The 19,143-nt window shown below is 44.9% G+C and overlaps 1 protein-coding gene across 1 annotated transcript in view; it reads right to left on the bottom strand.

Annotated features, from left to right (window-relative positions):
* The window catches only part of LOC106601343 (protein Daple), an 87,481-nt gene that overhangs the window by 60,021 nt on the left and 8,317 nt on the right, over window positions 1-19,143 (bottom strand). The gene's annotated exons all lie outside the window — the stretch shown is intronic.

Below are 19,143 nucleotides of genomic sequence, written 5' to 3'. Positions count from 1 at the left end.
ATGTGTATATCTTCATGCTCCTAGACTTTAGTGCTGCATTCGACATCAAATCGAGCCCAACATTCTTTTGGAGGGATTGGAAGCCACATTTGGTTTACGCGGACAAGTTCTTCACTGGTTTACATCTGATCTGTCAGAAAAATATCAGTTAGTCTCTGTGGATGGCTTGTCCTCTGACAAATCAATGGAAAGTTTCGGTGTTCCTCAAGGCTCCATTCTAAGACCACTATTGTTCTCTATCTATCTATCTTACCGCTTGGTAATGTCATTCGGAAACACAACGTCAACATTCACTGCTATGCAGATGACACACAAGCAGTACATTTCGATCAAACATGGTGAAGCCCCAAAATTCCTGTGTTCCAGACATAAGGAAGTGGATGGCAGCAAATGTTTTACTTTTAAATTCAAACAAAACAGAAACACTAGTTCTAGGTCCCAAGAAACAAAGATCTGCTGTCAGATCTGACAATGAATCGATGGTTGTACAGTCGTCTCAAATAAAACTGAAGGACCTAGGCATTACTCTGGACCCGGATCTCCCTTTTGACAATCAAAAAAGATTTCATCTTTAACATTGTAAAAATCTAACTTTTGTCCAGAAATGATTCATTAAAGCTAATCCATGCTTTTGTGACATCAAGATTAGACAACTGGCTACCCAGATAAGGCAATCAAACTTCAGCTAGTGCTAAATATGGCTGCTAGAATCTTGGCTAGAACCCCACAGGCCTCTTTATTGTTCCTAGAATTTCTAAGCAAACAGCTGGACGCAGGGCTTTTGACTATAGAGGTACATTTTTATGGAATGGTCTGCCGATCCACGTGAGAGACGCAGTCTCAGTCTCAACCTTTAAGTCTTTACTGAAGACATCTCTTCAGTAGGTCCTATGATTGAGTGTAGTCTGGCCCATGAGTGTGAAGGTGAATGGAGAGGCACTGGAGTGTTGAACCACCTTTGCCGTCTCTGCCTGGCCGGCTCCCCTCTCTCCACTGGGATTCTCTGCCTCTGACCCCATTACGGGGGCCCTCACTGGCTTGCCCTTCCTGTCCTCGGGCTCATGTAGTGGGGAGATCTACATGGGCTATACTCAGCCTCGTCTCAGGGTAGTAAGTTAGTGGTCTGTTGATATCTCTTTAGTGGTGTGGAGAAAGTGATTTGGCAAGTGGTTGGGGTTATATCTTGCCTGGTTGGCCCTGTCCGGGGCCAACGTTGGACAGGGCTACAGTGTTCCCCGATCTCCCCTGTCTCAGTCGCCAGTATCTATGCTGCAATAGTCTATGTGCCAGGGGGCTAGAGTCAGTCTGTCATATCTGGTGCAATTCTCCTTTGTGATCTTAGGTACCCTCCCTCTAATTCTCCCATCTCTCGCTTTCCCTCTCCCCCCCTCCCGGAGGACCTGAGCCCTAGGATCATGCCTCAGGACAACATGGCCTGATGACTCCTGGCTGTCCATCTGGTTATGCTGCTGATCCAGTTTCTACGGTTTTGCCTGCAGCTATGGAACCCTAACCTGTTCATCAGTCGTGCTACCTTGTGCTGCTGATCCAGTTTCTGGTGTTTTGCCTGAGGCTATGGAACACTAACCTGGAACACTAGCTTGTCACTCTCTCTCTCTCTCTCTCGCCTCCCCTGATAAAGTATGTTAAAAACAATAGACGTGTCAGTGGAGTGGGACTTTCTAAAACCAGACCAAGACAAAGAATATTAGTCTTGCTCTATTCCTCTCTGTTCATAAATTACTTTTTGCAGCACTTTAGACAGCGCACTGAAAATAGATACATCTATAGCTGCCCTTCTCGGTTTTTCTGCCCTTCTTGTGGATAGGGATCACGCTAGCATGTTTCGTAACTGTGGGAACTACCTTGCTCAATCAAGATGTTGATTAAATAAGACTTTACTACTTCTCTGTTATTAACAGATGCTTGGGTTTGGAGGCAACATTACTAAATAAGCATGGTGCATCTGGACTGGAGCCTCTTATGGCCATAAAAACATAAGACTGTCTGACTAGAGGGCCCCATATATCTGTTATTCTGTTACACCTCATCAATATTCAAAACACAGGCTTACGTTCTAGCCGTCACACACCCCCAGGCCTTTTTAGAAAACAGCTCTTAATTGAATGGTTACTTAACTAGATCAATTTAGGGAAGCAACATCATTAAACAATGTCCCATTAAAAGATTTGTATAATATGGCTAGCACTGGGGCTTTGTAGAGGTGTAACAGGCTCAAGCCATCATGTTTCAGCAGGCAGATGATCAGCGAGAGGAAGCTGAGGGAGAACCGCAGCTCTGAGCCCGGCTGCCTATCGGTTTACCCTCTGGAGGACGGGCCAGTGAGGACACTAACAGTAGCTGCAGGTGTTGGCTATGATGCATAGCTAAATAGAGTTCCCTAGCTATCTCGGTCTACGACCCAAATGGCACCATATTCCCATTATAGGGCACTACTTTTGACTAGGCTCTTGTCAAATGTAGAGCACTATAACGAGAATAGGGTGTCATTTGGAAAGCATAATCTCTTTGCCTGGTCAACTCCTGCTGTCAGCTAGTCCAAATCATCTAATTCAGCATAAGAGAAACCAAACCAGTGTAAATTAAACATGACAAAAGCCAGGCAGATGGTGCCTTCAAGGCTCTAACTAGACCTTATTGATGGAGATAGGAGAGAGATATTTGCCTTGTTTTTCCCAGTACTGGGTCATAATCATTAGGCACCAATAAAAAAAAATGTATAATTGAAATGACAAAACAGGGAGGGAGGGACTATATGGACTTGTCCAATCAGAAAAAAATCTATATTTTCAGTTTACCGTTTAAAAAAGGTGATGGAGATGCTATGGTGGGTCCAACTGAACACAACGCTGGTTTATCAGTCATGTTAGTGGAAAACAGGCTGGGACACTAACAAAAAGAGGTCGGGTTTACATTATTGATAAGTGCAGATCGATTTCAGCCTGCAGGAACAGGTGAGGTCATGTTCAGGTACTGGAGTCAAATATCTCCTCTCCTACCCTCTCTCCATTATCCACCCAACAATGATAACTCCTTCAGTACAAAAACTAAAACAGTTTCTGGCTGACCTCATACCTTCGTGTGCTCAGGTGTGTACTGTGCAATAGGTAGACGTGTCCTTGACAACAGCCATCTCCACTGTAAAATCTACCTTTGTTTAAACAGGGAAGTGGGGAGGAGAATGAAAATGACTTCGTGATCATCATCATCATCATCATCATCATCTACAGCTCAGTAACATTATGGAACCATCGTTTGAACATGTTGGGGCCAGAGGGTCAAAGAAAGATCACAGGCCAGAAATGTTGGAAGAAAAAAAAAGATGCTTGGGCCCCATTTCCTCTTCCTATGTTGCTATGCAGAACAACACAGAGCTCTGCAATCTAGGAAATCCATAGGTCACGTGTTTTTGTTTGGTTTTCTGGACCTTTGACTTGATGGTTATTTGGAGACCGATTAACCTGTTCACGTAAAGCTGACAGAGGAGCTGTAGACCAAGTGTTTCAAATTCTACATGTACGTCATTAGGAGACGAGTCAGCAAGTGAAAGCAAGCACAAGTGAAAGGTTGAGACAAAAGCAGAGAGAGGAGAGCTTCAGCCTCCTCTCCTCCTCCCCAACCAGCCAAGATCAGGGAGAAAGCCGAGGCAGGCTGGGTAGCTCCGCACCAGTGCTGGGCTCGACACAGTAACGTCAGTCAGAGAACGTTCCCCCAAGCCACAATGCCCCCAATGGGCCTCTCTTCCAATCACCGAGCCTTTCCCCCTCAGCACAGACTGCCCATGGGAACAGCAGGACTCCTGCTTCCACCTACTCCGCCAGGGCTGCTTCAAAGCACCACATACATACATACATACATACATACATACATACATACATACATACATACATACATACATACATACATACAATTGAAGTCGGAAGTTTACATACACCTTAGCCAAATACATTTAAATTCAGTTTCACAATTCCTGACATTTAATCCGAGTAAAAAAATGGCCTGTCTGAGGATCACCACTTTGTTTTAAGAATGTGAAATGTCAGAATAATAGAGATATATTTGAGCTTTAATTTCTTTCATCATATTCCCAGCGGGTCAGAAGACATACATACACTCAATTAGTATTTGGTAGCATTGCCTTTAAATTGTTTAACTTGGGTCAAATGTTTTGGGTAGCCTCCCACAAGCTTCCCACAATAAGTGGGAATTTTGGCCCATTCCTCCTAACAGAGCTAGTGTAACTGAGTCAGGTTTGTAGGCCTCCTTGCTCGCACACGCTTTTCCAGTTCTGCCAACAAATTTTCTAAAGGATTGAGGTCAGGGCTTTGTGATGGCCTCTCCAATACCTTGATTTTGTTGTCCTTAAGCCATTTTGCCACAACTTGGGAAGTATGCTTGGGGTCATTGTCCATTTGGAAGACCCATTTGCGACCAAGCTTCAACTTCCTGACTGATGTCTTGAGATGTTGCTTCAATATATCCACATCATTTTCTTTCCTCATTATGCCATCTATTTTGTAAAGTGCACCAGTCCCTCCTGCAGCAAAGCACCCCCACAACATGATGCTGCTGATGGTGTTCTTTGGCTTGCAAGCCTCCCCCTTGTGCACTATTGTTTGTACAGATGAACGTGGTTCCTTCAGGTATTTGGAAATTGCTCCCAAGGATGAACCAGACTTATGGAGGTCTACAATTGTTTTTCTGAGGTCTTGGCTGATTTCTTTGAATTTTCCCATGATGTCAAGCAAAGGGGCACTGAGTTTGAAGGTAGGCCTTGAAATACATCCACAGGTACACCTCCAATTGACTCAAATGATGTCAAATTAGCCTATCAGAAGCTTCTAAACCCATGACATTTTCTGGAATTTTCCAAGCTGTTTAAAAGCACAGTCAACTTAGTGTATGTAAACTTCTGACCCACTGGAATTGAGATAGATTATTTCACTTATAATTCACTGTCTAAACAATTGTTGGAAAAATGACTTGTGTCATGCACAAAGTAGATGTCCTAACCGAATTGCCCAAACTATAGTTTGTTAACAACAAATTTGTGGAGTGGTTGAAAAACGAGTTTAAATGACTCCAACCTTAGTGTATGTAAACTTCCGACTTCAACTGTACATACTAATGTGTGTACTGTGTAACTGGGAGAAAGCAGAGGCAATCTCATCCATTTAGGTATTGCACTTAAAATAAAGAAATTCCTTTCCCCCATTTTATTCCAATGTCCTGTATTTAGTTGTACACTGTAAACAAATGGGCTGTATAGACAGAGCTCCATGACCAGGTATTATAAGAGGAAGAGAGACCACACCCAAAACAGTTTTCCTGAGGAGAAGACAACACTGGTCTATAAACAGTGCTGCTGCTGCTGTGTTAGGGAAGCCCTACATTAAGTATGAAGCTCTTGTACTACGGGATGAGGCCCCACAAGCACATTATATAAACTCAGCAAAAAAAAGAAACGTCCTCTCACTGTCAACTGCGCTTAAATTCAGCAAACTTAACATGTGTAAATATTTGTATGAACATAAGATTCAACAGACAAACTAAACAAGTTCCACAGCTGCAACCAGCTGAATTAAGTACTGCAGTGCATCTCCTCCTCATGGACTGCACCAGATTTGCCAGTTCTTGCTGTGAGATGTTACCCCACTCTTCCACCAAGGCACCTGCAAGTTCCCAGACATTTCTGGGGGGAATGGCCCTAGCCCTCCGATCCAACAGGTCCCAGACGTGCTCAATGGGATTGTGATCCGGGCTCTTCGCTGGCCATGGTAGAACACTGACATTCCTGTCTTGCATGAAATCACACACACAGAATGAGCAGTATGGCTGGTGGCATTGTCATGCTGGAGGGTCATGTCAGGATGAGCCTGCAGGAAGGGTACCACATGAGGGAGGAGGATGTCTTCCCTGTAACGCACAGCGTTGAGATTGCCTGCAATGACAAGCTCAGTCCGTGATGTGACACACCACCCCAGACCATGACAGACCCTCCATCTGCAAATCAAATCAATCCCGCTCCAGAGTACCGGCCTCAGTGTAACGCTCATTCCTCTGACAAACACAAATCCGACCATCACTCGTCAGTGAAGAGCACTTTTTGCCAGTCCTGTCTGGTCCAGCAAAGGTGGGTTTGTGCCCATGTTTTTGCCGGTGATGTCTGGTGAGGATATGCCTTACAACAGGCCTACAAGCCCTCACTCCAGCATCTCTCAGCCTATTGCGGACAGTCTGAGCACTAATGGAGGGATTGTGCATTCCTGGTGTAACTTGGGCAGTTGTTGTTGCCATCCGGTACCCGTCCCGCAGGTTATGTTCGGATGTACCAATCCTGTGCAGGTGTTACACGTGGTCGGCCACTGCGAGGACGATCAGCTGTCCGTCCTGTCTCCCTGTAGCGCCGTCTTAGGTGTCTCACAGTACGGACTGTGAGGCCCTCGAGGGTGTCACAACTAGGAACAGTCTGGCATTGTTCCAAACCAACACCTTGCACCCACCTGCCACCCTACCTACCTAAACAAACAGCAGAATAACTGAAGATATTACCAGGCTGCACTGGAAACAGATTAGGACCTGCCTCCGTCACAGGGTACACACTGGCTATCTGGGTTGTTTATGTCACATTACAGTGAATGAAAAACGCTAAAAAAGGCCCAGTCAATCTTTTTTTTTTCTCTCGATTTTGGTTGAGTGGATGTGCAGTGAAAATCCCAGAGAGTGGATCAATAGCCATTGTTGAATAGAACAGCCTGGTGAGTGAGAATTTCATCATGTACCAGGGACCCATTTAAAAAATGCACACCTTCGCCCCCCTTGGTCTGACCGCTGACCCAGGCTATGATCAATAACACAGCTAAGCACACTCCCCTGTGTGTGCGCGTGCACGCACACGTGAGAGAAACAACTTGTCAATTAAGTTCCCACAATGTATGCGGCCCATCTCCCTTGCTAATTGACCCCTTGCACCATATTCCCTGTGGGGAAGACAGCCTTCCTCTCACAGCACTGACTACACATCTGTAAGCACTCATATCTATATCATTCTGTGAATGCTTCTGAAATAGTACAGAAAGCGTCTCTCTGCACTGATGATTGCATATGCCGAGCTACAGTGCCTGCAATCAGAGCTTCAGAATTCTAATCACAGGGTGCTGAATTATTTCTCACCTGGGCGTCTAGTCTACAGTTAAGTCACTAACCACAGAGTATCACATAGCCTGTATGGTTTTATAAAGTGTGAGCGATGGGGAATAATTGTCCGTGTAGATACAAATATACTGTACAGAAAACAGAGACAACAGAGTGATTTGTTGAAAAGACAAAGGGGCTAAAATAAGAAGGAATAGAGCTAGTATAGAACTTATTCAACACTGGATTAAACAAATGCTCAAACTTGACAGAGTGAGTAAATAGGGTACCAAGTCTTCCCAGCCTCAGACACATGACTGCAACAAACACTAGGCTGACTGGGAGGTTCGCCGCTGTTCACATTTCAAAGACTTTTCTCTGTAACAAATGAATGAGAAATCATTCATAAACAGAAAATTATTATTTTTGGCTGTCTGCCATATTTCATAGCCCAGACTGCATTAAGGCTTCTTGCCAAAAGACCTGGGACAAGGACACCCCAGTTGAAAAGAAAGACACACAAAAGAATAAGACTGAAGCAATGTCCGAGACCCCACACTTGATAAATCCCACTGTGTGTGTCTCAGAGCCGATACACCCACCACCAGGCCTACTAACGCCCCATTCAGTGTGAATGCAACAGCAGGCTGGAAAGTGCCATTCCTGCCACCATGATAACCCCGCCCCCCACTTCTCCTCTCCTTTATTGACTGAGTACGATGACACCTCCCCTGAACTCCCCTATCCCCTCCCCCAGCATCCATTGAGGGGACGCAGTCTTGTGGAACCCTCCCCAGCTGTTCCATTCTCCTCTGCTGAGACGGTCTGAGGGCCAGAGTGGGTTGACATGATCATGTCCCTATGAGTGGAGAGTGTAGAGGTCTGGGGGTCAGTGTGATAAGGCATGGGTTGACCGGGATAGGGTGACTTGATGACCAAGCCCCTATGGGGTACAAGCAGGGCTGGAGCTGATGCTAGTCTAGTGCCTTTACAGAGTACAGTACACCCGTCTCTACAGCCTAGGGCAACCTGGCTGCTGGAAACCAGTGAGTGCCTGTATCGTTGCTTCTATAGCCCAGTGGCAGCAGACCCCTGAAGCTATGAACAGAGGAAGCCAAGTCACCCCTCCATGGGGTGTATGGCCCTGATTATGTTGCTCTGTTTGGGCCCAGTGCCACAGAGGACAGGTTGGCAGCAAATGGTGTATTAAAGTAAAACAGATGCCTATCAAAATACTGTTAACGAACACAGTCATGGCAGAAATGGCCCATATGGCAATTAAATGCAGACAGACATCACCCACATGCTTTCCAGCGGAAACAGTTCGTGCGTATATTATGAAGTCATTTTCTGACATTTTGGACTTGGGTAAGGGTTTTTCAGCTGTTCGGGCACACATTTCTTTCTTAAGGCAAGCCGAAGTCAGTAGCCAGAGTTCACACCCCTTCGTCGGTGATTCGTCAACAGTAGGGATTCTTCGAATCGTTTTCATGCACATTCTTTGGAGAAATACTGCATCAAACATCTTAGATGAAAAATTGGACGACTAAGATCTCTGACAAAAACGTCAAAATTAATGACAGAACTCGAGTTCAGATAAATTGGGACAACTTTGAGGAACTAAGTCTCAAAAGCACTGGCTACAGCGTCTCAAATTTTTTCAAGCGAAGGTCTTTCAGGGAGTGTGTGAGCACACGTGTTCGGTTTGGCTAGCCGCCAGCTGAACGGAAGCATGCTGACGCCTTTAGCAATCTGAGATCAATACAAAAAACAGAAACCCCCCACACCCACACTGGCTGCCTGTGGCCTGAAATAACTCAGCCAATCATACAGTCAGTCAGGATGTGGACTGGCTGGATCTAGACTAGAGAGGGTTCGCCACATTAGTCAGACCTGGGGTTCTTCACACATTTCAGATCAGCTAGGGGCTTCATGCTCTGGCGGTATTGGGTAAATAAACTCAGCAACAAAAAGAAACAACCTCTCACTGTCAACTGCATTTATTTTCAGCAAACTTAACATATGTAAATATTTGAACGGACATAAGATTCAACAACTGAGACAAACTGAACAAGTTCCACAGACATGTGACTAACATAAATGGAATAATGTGTCCCTGAACAAAGGGGGGGAGGGGGGGGTTAATTCCCGGACACTTCTGGGGGGGGGGGAAATGGCCCTAGCCCTCACCCTCCAATCCAACAGGTCCCAGACGTGCTCAATGGGACTGAGATCCGGGCTCTTCGCTGGCCATGGCAGAACACTGACACTAATGTCTTGCAGGAAATCACGCACAGAACGAGCAGTATGGCTGGTGTCATTGTCATGCTGGAGGGTCATGTCAGGATGAGCCTGCAGGAAGAGTACCACATGAGGGAGGTCTTCCCTGTAATGCACAGTGTCGAGATAGCTTGTTGTCATTGCAGGCACAGTCTGATGATGCCGTGACACACCGCCCCAGACCATGACGGACCCTCCACCTCCAAATTGATCCCCCTCCACAGTACAGGCCTCGATGTAACGCTCATTCCTTCGACGATAAACGCAAATCCGACCATCACTCCTGGTGAGACAACACGGCGCCTCGTCAGTGAAGAGCACTTTTTGCCAGTCCTGTTTGGTCCAGCGACGGTGGGTATATGCCCATAGGCGACGTTGCTGGTGATGTCTGGTGAGGATCTGCCTTAAAAACAGGCCTACAAGCCCTCAGTCCAGCCTCTCTCAGCCTATTGCGGACAGCCTGAACACTGTTGGAGGGATTGTGCATTCCTGGTTTAACTTGGGCAGTTGTTGTTGCCGCCATCCTGTACCTGTCCCGCAGGTGATGTTCGGATGTACCGATCCTGTGCAGGTGTTGTTACACATGGTCTGCCACTGTCTCACAGTATGGACATTGCAATTTATTGCCCTGGCCACATCTGCAGTCCTCATGCCTCCTTGCAGCATGCCTAAGGCACGTTCACGCAGATGAGCAGGGACCCTGGGCATCTTTCTTTTGGCGTTTTTCTAGAGTCAGTAGAAAGGCCTCTTTAGTGTCCTAAGTTTTCATAACTGTGACCTTAATTGCCTACCGTCTAATCTGTTAGTGTCTTAACCGTTCCACAGGTGCATGTACATTAGTTGTTTATGGTTCATTGAACAAGCATGGGAAACAGTGGTTAAACCCTTTACAATTAATATCTGTGAAGTCATTTGGATTTTTACAAATTATCTTTGAAAGACAGGGTCCTGAAAAAGGGACATTTCTTTTTTTGCTGAGTTTATGTAGACTACTAAAAACCTCATTCATCAGTTACACACAGTGACAAAGCTGTCTTTAGAACCAACAAGCCACCACACAGTCGAGAGATTATGGAATCTAGTGGTGGTGCAGAATGCCATATCACCACAAGATAAGTGGAGCGGAACGCTTCAGTGGTCTCTCTATGTAGGCTATGAGTCAGTGGTCTCCATGGGCGGCAGGTAGCCTAGCGTTTAAGAGCGTTGGCCAGTAACCGAAAAGGTCGTTGGATCGAATCCCCAAGCCGACTAGGTGACAAATCTGTTGGTCACTCAGGATAAGAGCGTCTGCTAAATGACTTAAACGTAACTGTAAAAACATTTAAATAAACATGCTACAATTTCAAAGACATAGTTAGTGTTACAGTTCATAAAAGGACTTCAGGAAATTGAAATGAATTCATTAGGCCCTGATCTATGGATTTCACATGGCTGGAAATACAGATATGCATCTGTGGTCACAGATAAAAAATTAAAATACATTTAAGTAGGGGTGTGGATCAGAAAACCAGTCAGTATCTGGTGTGACCACCATTTGTCTTATGTGAGGCCGGTTGGACGTACTGCCAAATTTTCTAAAACAACATTGGAGGCAGCTTATGGTAGTGAAATTAACATTCAATTCCCCAGCAACAGCTCTGGTGGACATTCCTACAGTCAGCATGCCAATTGCACCCTCAACACTTCAGACATCTGTGGCGTTGTGTTGTGTGACAAAACTGCACATTTTAGAGTGGCCTTTTATAGTCCCCAGCACAAGGTGCACCTGTGTAATGATCATGCTGTTTACTCAGCTTCTTGATATGTCACACCTGTCAGGTGGATGGATTATCTTGGCAAAGGACAGCTCATCAAACAGGGGATCAACACTTTACATGTACAGTTTATATTTTTGTTCAGTATATGTCGGAGTCGGTCCAGGAAACAATCAATCATGCCGAGTTACATGGAGCAGCCGCTGACCCACAGGCCAACCACATACAGGTAATCAAGCTGCTACACCAATGTCAGCATGTGGGCTGGAGTTTATGGAATCTGGTGTATTGAACCTCTTCCCCCCCCCACAACCTAAGTGGAGCAATTTCTTTAGTATTCTCCGTGTACGAGTCTATCCAGGAAAATGAGGAAACCATATTTAACAGGTCCTGTTCATTCAAATCAAATTGTCACATGCTTCATAAACAACAGGTGTAGACTAACAGTGAAATGCTTACTTACGAGCCCTTCCAAACAATGCAGAATACAAACATTAAAATAATAGGAAAAAATAGCAATGACAGCTTGGCTATATACATGGGGTACCAGTACAGAGTCGATGTGCAGGGGTACGAGGATATTAAGGTAGATACCTTATGTACATATAGGTAGAGGTAAAGTGACGAGGCAACAGGATAGATAATCGACAGTAGCAGCAGTGTATGTGATGAGTGTGGAAGTGTGTGTGTGGCAAATGTGTGCCTGTGTGCACGTGTTGTGTGAGAGTGTGTGTTTAAGTGTCAATGTAAGTATGTGTGAGTAGAGTCCAATGTGTGTGCATAGAGTCAAAAAGAGTTAGTGCAAAAAAAGGGTCAACGCAGATAGTCCGGGTAAACTATTTAGCAGTCTCATGGCTTGGGAGTAGAAGCTGTTCATGAGCCTTTTGGTCTTAGAGACTTAGCGCTGCGGTACCGTTTGCCATGCGGTACTGGAAAGACAGTCTATGACATGGGTGGCTGGAAGCTTTGACAATTTTTGGGGCCTTCCTCTGACACCGCCTGGTATAGAGGTCCTGGACGGCAGGGAGTTCGACTCCCGTGATGCACTGGGCCATACGCACTACTAGAGGTCGACCGATTATGATTTTTCAACGCCGATACAGATTAAAATCGGACGATTTTTTTATATATAAATAATAATAATGACAATTACAACAATAATGAATGAACACTTATTTTAACTTAATATAATACATCAATAAAATCTATTTAGTCTCAAATAAATAATGACATGTTCAATTTGGTTTAAATAATGCAAAAACAAAGTGTTGGAGAAGAAAGTAAAAGTGCAATATGTGCCATGTAAAAAAGCTAACGTTTAAGTTCCTTGCTCAGAACATATGAAAGCTGGTGGTTCCTTTTAACCTGAGTCTTCAATATTCCCAGGTAAGAAGTTTTAGGTTGTAGTTATTATATTACAATCTCTCTCTATACCATTTGTATTTCATATACCTTTGACTATTGGATGTTCTTATAGGCACTATAGTATTTCCAGCCTAATCTCGGGAGTTGATAGGCTTGAAGTCAAACAGCGCAATGCTTGAAGCACAGCGAAGAGCTGCTAGCAAATGCACGAAAGTGCTGTTTGAATGAATGCTTACGAGCCTGCTGCTGCCTACCACCGCTCAGTCAGACTGCCCTATCAAATCGTAGACTTAATTATAATATAATAACGCACAGAAATACGAGCCTTAGGTCATTAATATGGTCGAATCCGAAAACTATCATTTCGAAAACAAAACGTTTATTCTTTCAGTGAAATACGGAACCGTTCCGTATTTTATCTAACAGGTGGCATCCATAAGTCTAAATATTGCTGTTACATTGCACAACCTTCAATGTTATGTCATAATTATGTAAAATTCTGGCAAATTAATGATGGTCTTCGTTAGGAAGAAATGGTCTTCAAACAGTTCTCAACGAGCCAGGCGGCCCAAACTGCTGCATATACCCTGACTCTGCTTGCACAGAACGCAAGAAGTGACACAATTTCCCTAGTTAAAATAAATTCATGTTAGCAGGCAATATTAACTAAATATGCAGGTTTAAAAATATATACTTGTGTATTGATTTTAAGAAAAGGCATTGATGTTTATGGTTAGGTACACATTGGTGCAACGCCAGTGCTTTTTTCACGAATGCACTTTAAGTCACCCGTTTGGCGAAGTAGGCTGTGATTCAATGACAAATTAACAGGCACCGCATCGATTATATGCAACGCAGGACAAGCTAGATAAACTAGTAATATCATCAACCATGTGTAGTTAACTAGTGATTATGTTAAGATTGATTGTTTTTTTATAAGATAAGTTTAATGCTAGCTAGCACCTTACCTTGGCTCCTTGCTGCAATCGCATAACAGGTAGTCAGCCTGCCACGCAGTCTCCTCGTGGAGTGCAGTGTAATCAGCCATAATCGGTGTCCAAAAATGACAATTACTGATTGTTATGAAAACTTGAAATCGGCCAGAATTAAAAATCGGCCATTCCAATTACGCACTACCCTCTGTAGCGGATTGCGGTTGGACGCCAAGCAGTTGCCAAACCAAGCGGTGATGCAGCCAGTAAAGATGCTCTCAATGGTGCAGCTGTAGAACTTTGAGGATCTGAGGGCCCATGCCAAATCTTTTCAGCCTCCTGGGGGGGGGGGGGCACTGTTGTGCTCTTGGAGTGGTTGGACAATTATAGGTCCTTAGCAATGTGGTCACCGGGGAACTTGATTGAAGCTCTCGACCCGCTCCACTACAGCCCTGTTGATGTGAATGGGGGCGTGTTTGGCCCTCAGTTTCCTGTAGCTCGCGATAAGCTCATTTGTCTTGCCCACATTGAGGGAGATGTTGTCCTGGCGTCTAGTTGGTGATCAGGCCCACCAGCGTCGTGTCATCAGCAAAGTTGGTGTTGGAGTCGTGCGCGGCCACGCAGTCGTGGTTAAACAGGGAGTACAGGAGGGGACTAAGCACACACCCCTGAGGGGCCTCCGTGTTGAGGGTCAGCGTAAACAAAGATCAGCCTTTCCTCTGCTCATAAGCCACTGAACCACAGGGCAACCACCACATACAGGTAAACGACACACCAGCCAAAGGTCAGAATGTCCAAAACACTAGGACTGGGAATGGTGCTCCTCATCTAGGGCACAGGCATCCGTGAGAGAATGTTAAGAGTTAAAAGTAAGTCAGAGGCCTTGTTTTTGTTTCCCATGGCAGCGGTCTCAGGAGGGGGTTTCCTGCACTGGGGGGTGGGGAGCCACACACATCCAGGCTTCAGAGGTAACAACAAAAGAGAGAAAAATACTTGAGAAGGACAGGGAGAGAGAGCTAGCGAGCGAACGAGCAAGAGTGTGCTACATAGGAAACAAGTGTGCTAGGTAGGAAAAGGAATAGGACGAAAGGAGAGATGAGAGAACATAAAAGAAAGGAGAATGCCTGTGGCTCTTGTGCTGGTCTCGAGAGCTTTACAGCTGAATACCGTAGCTAACAGTGAAGAAACTGAACACCTCTGGGAAAAGAGAGGAGAGCCAGGAGGCCAAATCAGAGTACCCCATGCCTCAACCCCAGCCTCAGCTGCAATGCAGTACAATAGACTCCACACTGCCCAATCTACAGACAGTCCCAAGCCAAAAACCTTCTGCTTAATGCCTTTGCAAGCTAGACTAGGCTGCATTCAAAAGATGCATGTCTGTGCCACATGTAGGTCCATTTGCAGGGTGATAGGAGCATCACACATACACCAAACTACACCAAACTACACAAAGCACAGGTGATGGATAGAAGGTACTTGAGGCATAATACAGCAGGACCTGAGAGCTGTGTCCTGACTGACAACACAGTTCTCCTGTAACACATCTGAGAATGAAAGAGTCATGTTACAGTGAGGTGGAGTGCCCTGACTCTCCAGACAATAGCCCCCCCCCCCGTGTCCCCATTGTCCAGGTTTTGGTGGGACGCTTTATGGTGCAGCGCACAGAGACTGTTATTTGGGAGCTAATCTAATTTGGGGAGAGTATATAAGGGGGGAGTCGGGGGATGCAGACACAGAGATGATCCCTGTGAGTGAATAGGGGCCCTGCCTGCTGTCTCTGACCTACAGTGTGTAGTACTGTGTATGGGGCTCAATGGGATGAGAGTCATCATAATATCTTCACGTCCGTCTCCCATTCCTGGATGAAATTGGGGCACCGCCAGAACAGTCTGGGTGGCTTAAGCAAGCAAATGTGAGACATGCTTTAGGTTTAGACTGAAATCCAGGCTAAGCTGGTATATGTATTAAACCAGTATTAGATTTGGCAGTTATTGTTAATCCTGGTTGGGATACCACCAGGAGTACCCCATCCCTTGTGACACGCAGAAAGTCTCACACATTCATTCTACATACACACAAAATGGCTGGTCTTTTCACTTGTAAACTGGTGTTTTAAAACGCATTATTAATCCTTAAGGTACAAAACTCAAATATTTTATAACAGCATAGGGTCCAGATGAAAGGTAAGGAAAGAAGACTGTTTGGTCCAGTTGCCAGGTTGTACAGTACAGTTGGGGGTTGGTGTGGGGGACTGTAACACTGCCTTCTAGGCCAAACTTTCTATAAGCATGTCAGTTTTGAGCCGTGTTTGGCAAAGCTGTGAAACTGTTTTCAGATTAACTCAATATCAAATGAATTTCCTGTGTGACGAATACACACACAGACAGACGATTGGTGCCTTAGATTAGTGGCTCCCAAGCTGTGGGGTGCTCTATACAGCCCTCCTACAGCAACATCCTGTTGAGGATTGATCTAACTACAACTTCATTGCCTGCAACCCAAATGGCACACTCGTCCCTACATAGTGTTTCTCTCAGATGGTGGCTCACACATACTTGCCCGTCTGCAACCCTCACCATATCTTATCTAGCCAGGCCTTCAGGGCATGTTTGTGTGAACATAACTTCTTTTCAATGGTCAATTGTGTGATCATATCACATCATCCAGCCCTTACTGTACTAACATGCGCGCCCTGAGGGGGTAAACGGTTGGTAGGGAAGGAGGGAGACACCTACAACGAGAGCTGCGTGATCATTCAATGCTAGCTAAAGGGTGTTTGGTTGGTTTGCTATGCAGTATGCGGATTGCCATGGATTAATCTAGATCAAACGTCACGGTCAATATTGAATCATGATAAAGTACAAACAGATCTGTGCAATGGTTGATGGGAACCTGAGGTTAAATGTCAACGACATTGATCGATCTACATTAATATATGGTAATCAGCATACTGCATAGCAAATCAACCAAACTATAATAACGCATCAGAAGACAACCGACCAGCAACACTGCTGGCCTGGGAGCAGGAACAGAACACAATCATCCATCCATCCAGCTTGACAAAGTGAGTTTACTCTTTAGCTAACGGCTTTCACACAGAGTTAAGGACAGAACACAACTGGGACTAATACGATCAGTCGTGTGAAACAAATGGAGAGTAGATGCATCGCGAGCACACACAAGGCAGTGATATCTGTGTTAAACAAGAACTGCCTGATTGAGGGGAAATGAGGCATTAGCGGTCAGAGTGCCGAGGGGTTAGTGAACCAGGACAGGACTGGAGTGACTTAGTTAGAAAACAAAAACACCAGACGAGGCTAATCTAAAGTGAGAGGCCTAATGCATTACCAAAGCTAACCGTTTCTGTTAGCACGGCCCGGAAATCTTATAACAGGCCTTCAGGGAGCTGGCGCCCTGAAGGCCAGCCACCTCCCCTCCCCCACATTTCTCCCTACTATACATATGTAGGCTACAGGGGAGGCAGATGACCGCAGGCCAGGCAAAGACAACACATCTGTTCTTGATCAGGAGGAGAGGGAGAGAGGGGAGGGGTGAAGAGTGAACCCCCCCACCTCCCTCTTTCTCCCATCTCTGTAGACTCCCACAGCAGGGTTGGAGCAGGACCTGGGAAGACATCTCTACCCCTCCACTGGCCATCATTTATTAGATCAGACAGAAACCTCTGTAGAGAGCAGGGGAGAGAGATATGAGCCCTACTCCATTAAGCCCTATAGTCTTGACTCTCAACCACGTGGATCTGGCTCTAAACGTTCAATCCAAAGTGAAAAGGTTCACTGGAAATGGCAAAACTTTACGCAAGAAAACTTTGAGTTGCCATGTGGCTTGGTGAGTCTACTCACATTGAAGGTGAGTCCCTGGTCTGAACACACACACACACCTCTGTTACTCATTAGCCTAGTGTGTGTGTGGGTGTAAAAATTAAAACACGAAGCAAACCAAACTCTTTGGTTCTTTAAAACCCTGATGTCAAATAGTGTGTGCTTTCACTTGGAAAATAAATTAAGACTCTGGATGAAAACATGTTTGTTTCCAACATTAAGGCCATTTTCCTAAAGAAGTTAAATCCGCTTCGTGTTTTGTTTCCTTGCCACGGTACTAATGAATAATGCGATACTGGCATTGTCCCGGCCCTGTGTGTGTCCTAGCCTATCTACCTAATGAAAGGGGCCTCCCTGCAAGTGCCATGGGTGTGTGCACTTCACGAGGACCACCGAGTTCTTCAGTCACACAACACACACACACACACACACTAATTAAAAACACTGCAGAGGCACCATCTATGTTTCCCATTGCTTTATCAACTATAACCAACCACTAAGCGAACAAAATCTACTTTCAAACAGAAGAATTAGAGAATGAGGCTCTTTTCAAATCGACTTACTTTAAAACGTGCGAATTTCTCACATCTTGAACGCTACCTCATATCAAATTTGATGCACCACTTGCAACTGAACACATACATTTATAACCTTTTTCCCCAAACCGAGAACAAAGTATAGCCAAGAGCAGGTTTGATTTTTCAACTATGGCAGCGTTTTGTATAAGCTACCCTGTAACATTGAGTGTGGAAACATAGATAAACTATCTTGCATAACACAGTGCAGCTGTGTGAGGAGAATGTAGACATTTTGTTAATCTTGCTACCCAGCTCTGTATAATATGAATGACACCGATATAGTTACTGTACTTTTATATTCGTATTAGAGATGTAAATGTACATTTTTGCTATGCTGAAGTTAGGCCTACTTGATATTGTTAGCTAACGTTAGTTAGCTAGCAGCTGTGCCATTGGCTATTTGTCTCGCAGCTAAATTAAATGTGCATGGATCAGAAAATAATCCATTGAAATGTTGGCACATGCTTGTGAATTGTTGCATTATTGAAGAGTGTAATATGGTTTTGTCCCATTAATCAAGAGTTGAATATGGTAGATGCATGAAAGGTTGCCTGCATAACGTTAGCTAGTTGAATAGTTTGCCTGCTTCGCTAGCCTACTGGCTAGCGGCTACTGTGACATTTACGGTACATTTTAACTGCGAAGCAAGAACGTCCCGGACCGTCTCTCAACTCGTGACATTCACATTGGTAATGTGAATTGAACACTCTTCAATGGAAATAGCCTCTGACATTCAGAGTGTGAAAGTAAAACTGAAAGAGGGAGACTAGGCTAACCTCCATACAGTATTTGGGGTGATAACACAACACTGCATAGTTCGGTGTGAACAACTGAAGCAGGTGACACCATAAACATACAAAGCGGGCACAGATTTGAAACTTTGGACCTGGCGGGGTCGGGAAGTGTTTGAATGGAGTGTGTATGTGTGTTTTACAGCCAAGGGCGGCATCTGAATGGAGTGTGTGACGTCTGTAGTTGGGAAACCGAGGAAACAGAGAAGGAATGTGTTGAGAGAGGTCAGCCAGAACAGTTGGGTCGCTCTCCACTGTCTCACCGTGTGTGTAGTGGATTTCACCAACTCATTTCCAGTGGAATTAAAAGGTCGGCATAGTTTCTTCTAAAGATTTCCACGGGAGGACTAGCAATCATGATTCATAATGAAACACTACTAGCCTACTCCAGCTAAAGATAGCGTGAGGGGAAGCATTCATTTTCCCAGATTACTATAATTACAGGTTGT

Source organism: Salmo salar, chromosome 01, assembly GCF_965601325.2.
Source record: "Salmo salar chromosome 01, fSalSal1, whole genome shotgun sequence".
Classification (NCBI taxonomy): domain Eukaryota; kingdom Metazoa; phylum Chordata; class Actinopteri; order Salmoniformes; family Salmonidae; genus Salmo; species Salmo salar.
This window is presented reverse-complemented; position numbering and strand designations above follow the sequence as displayed.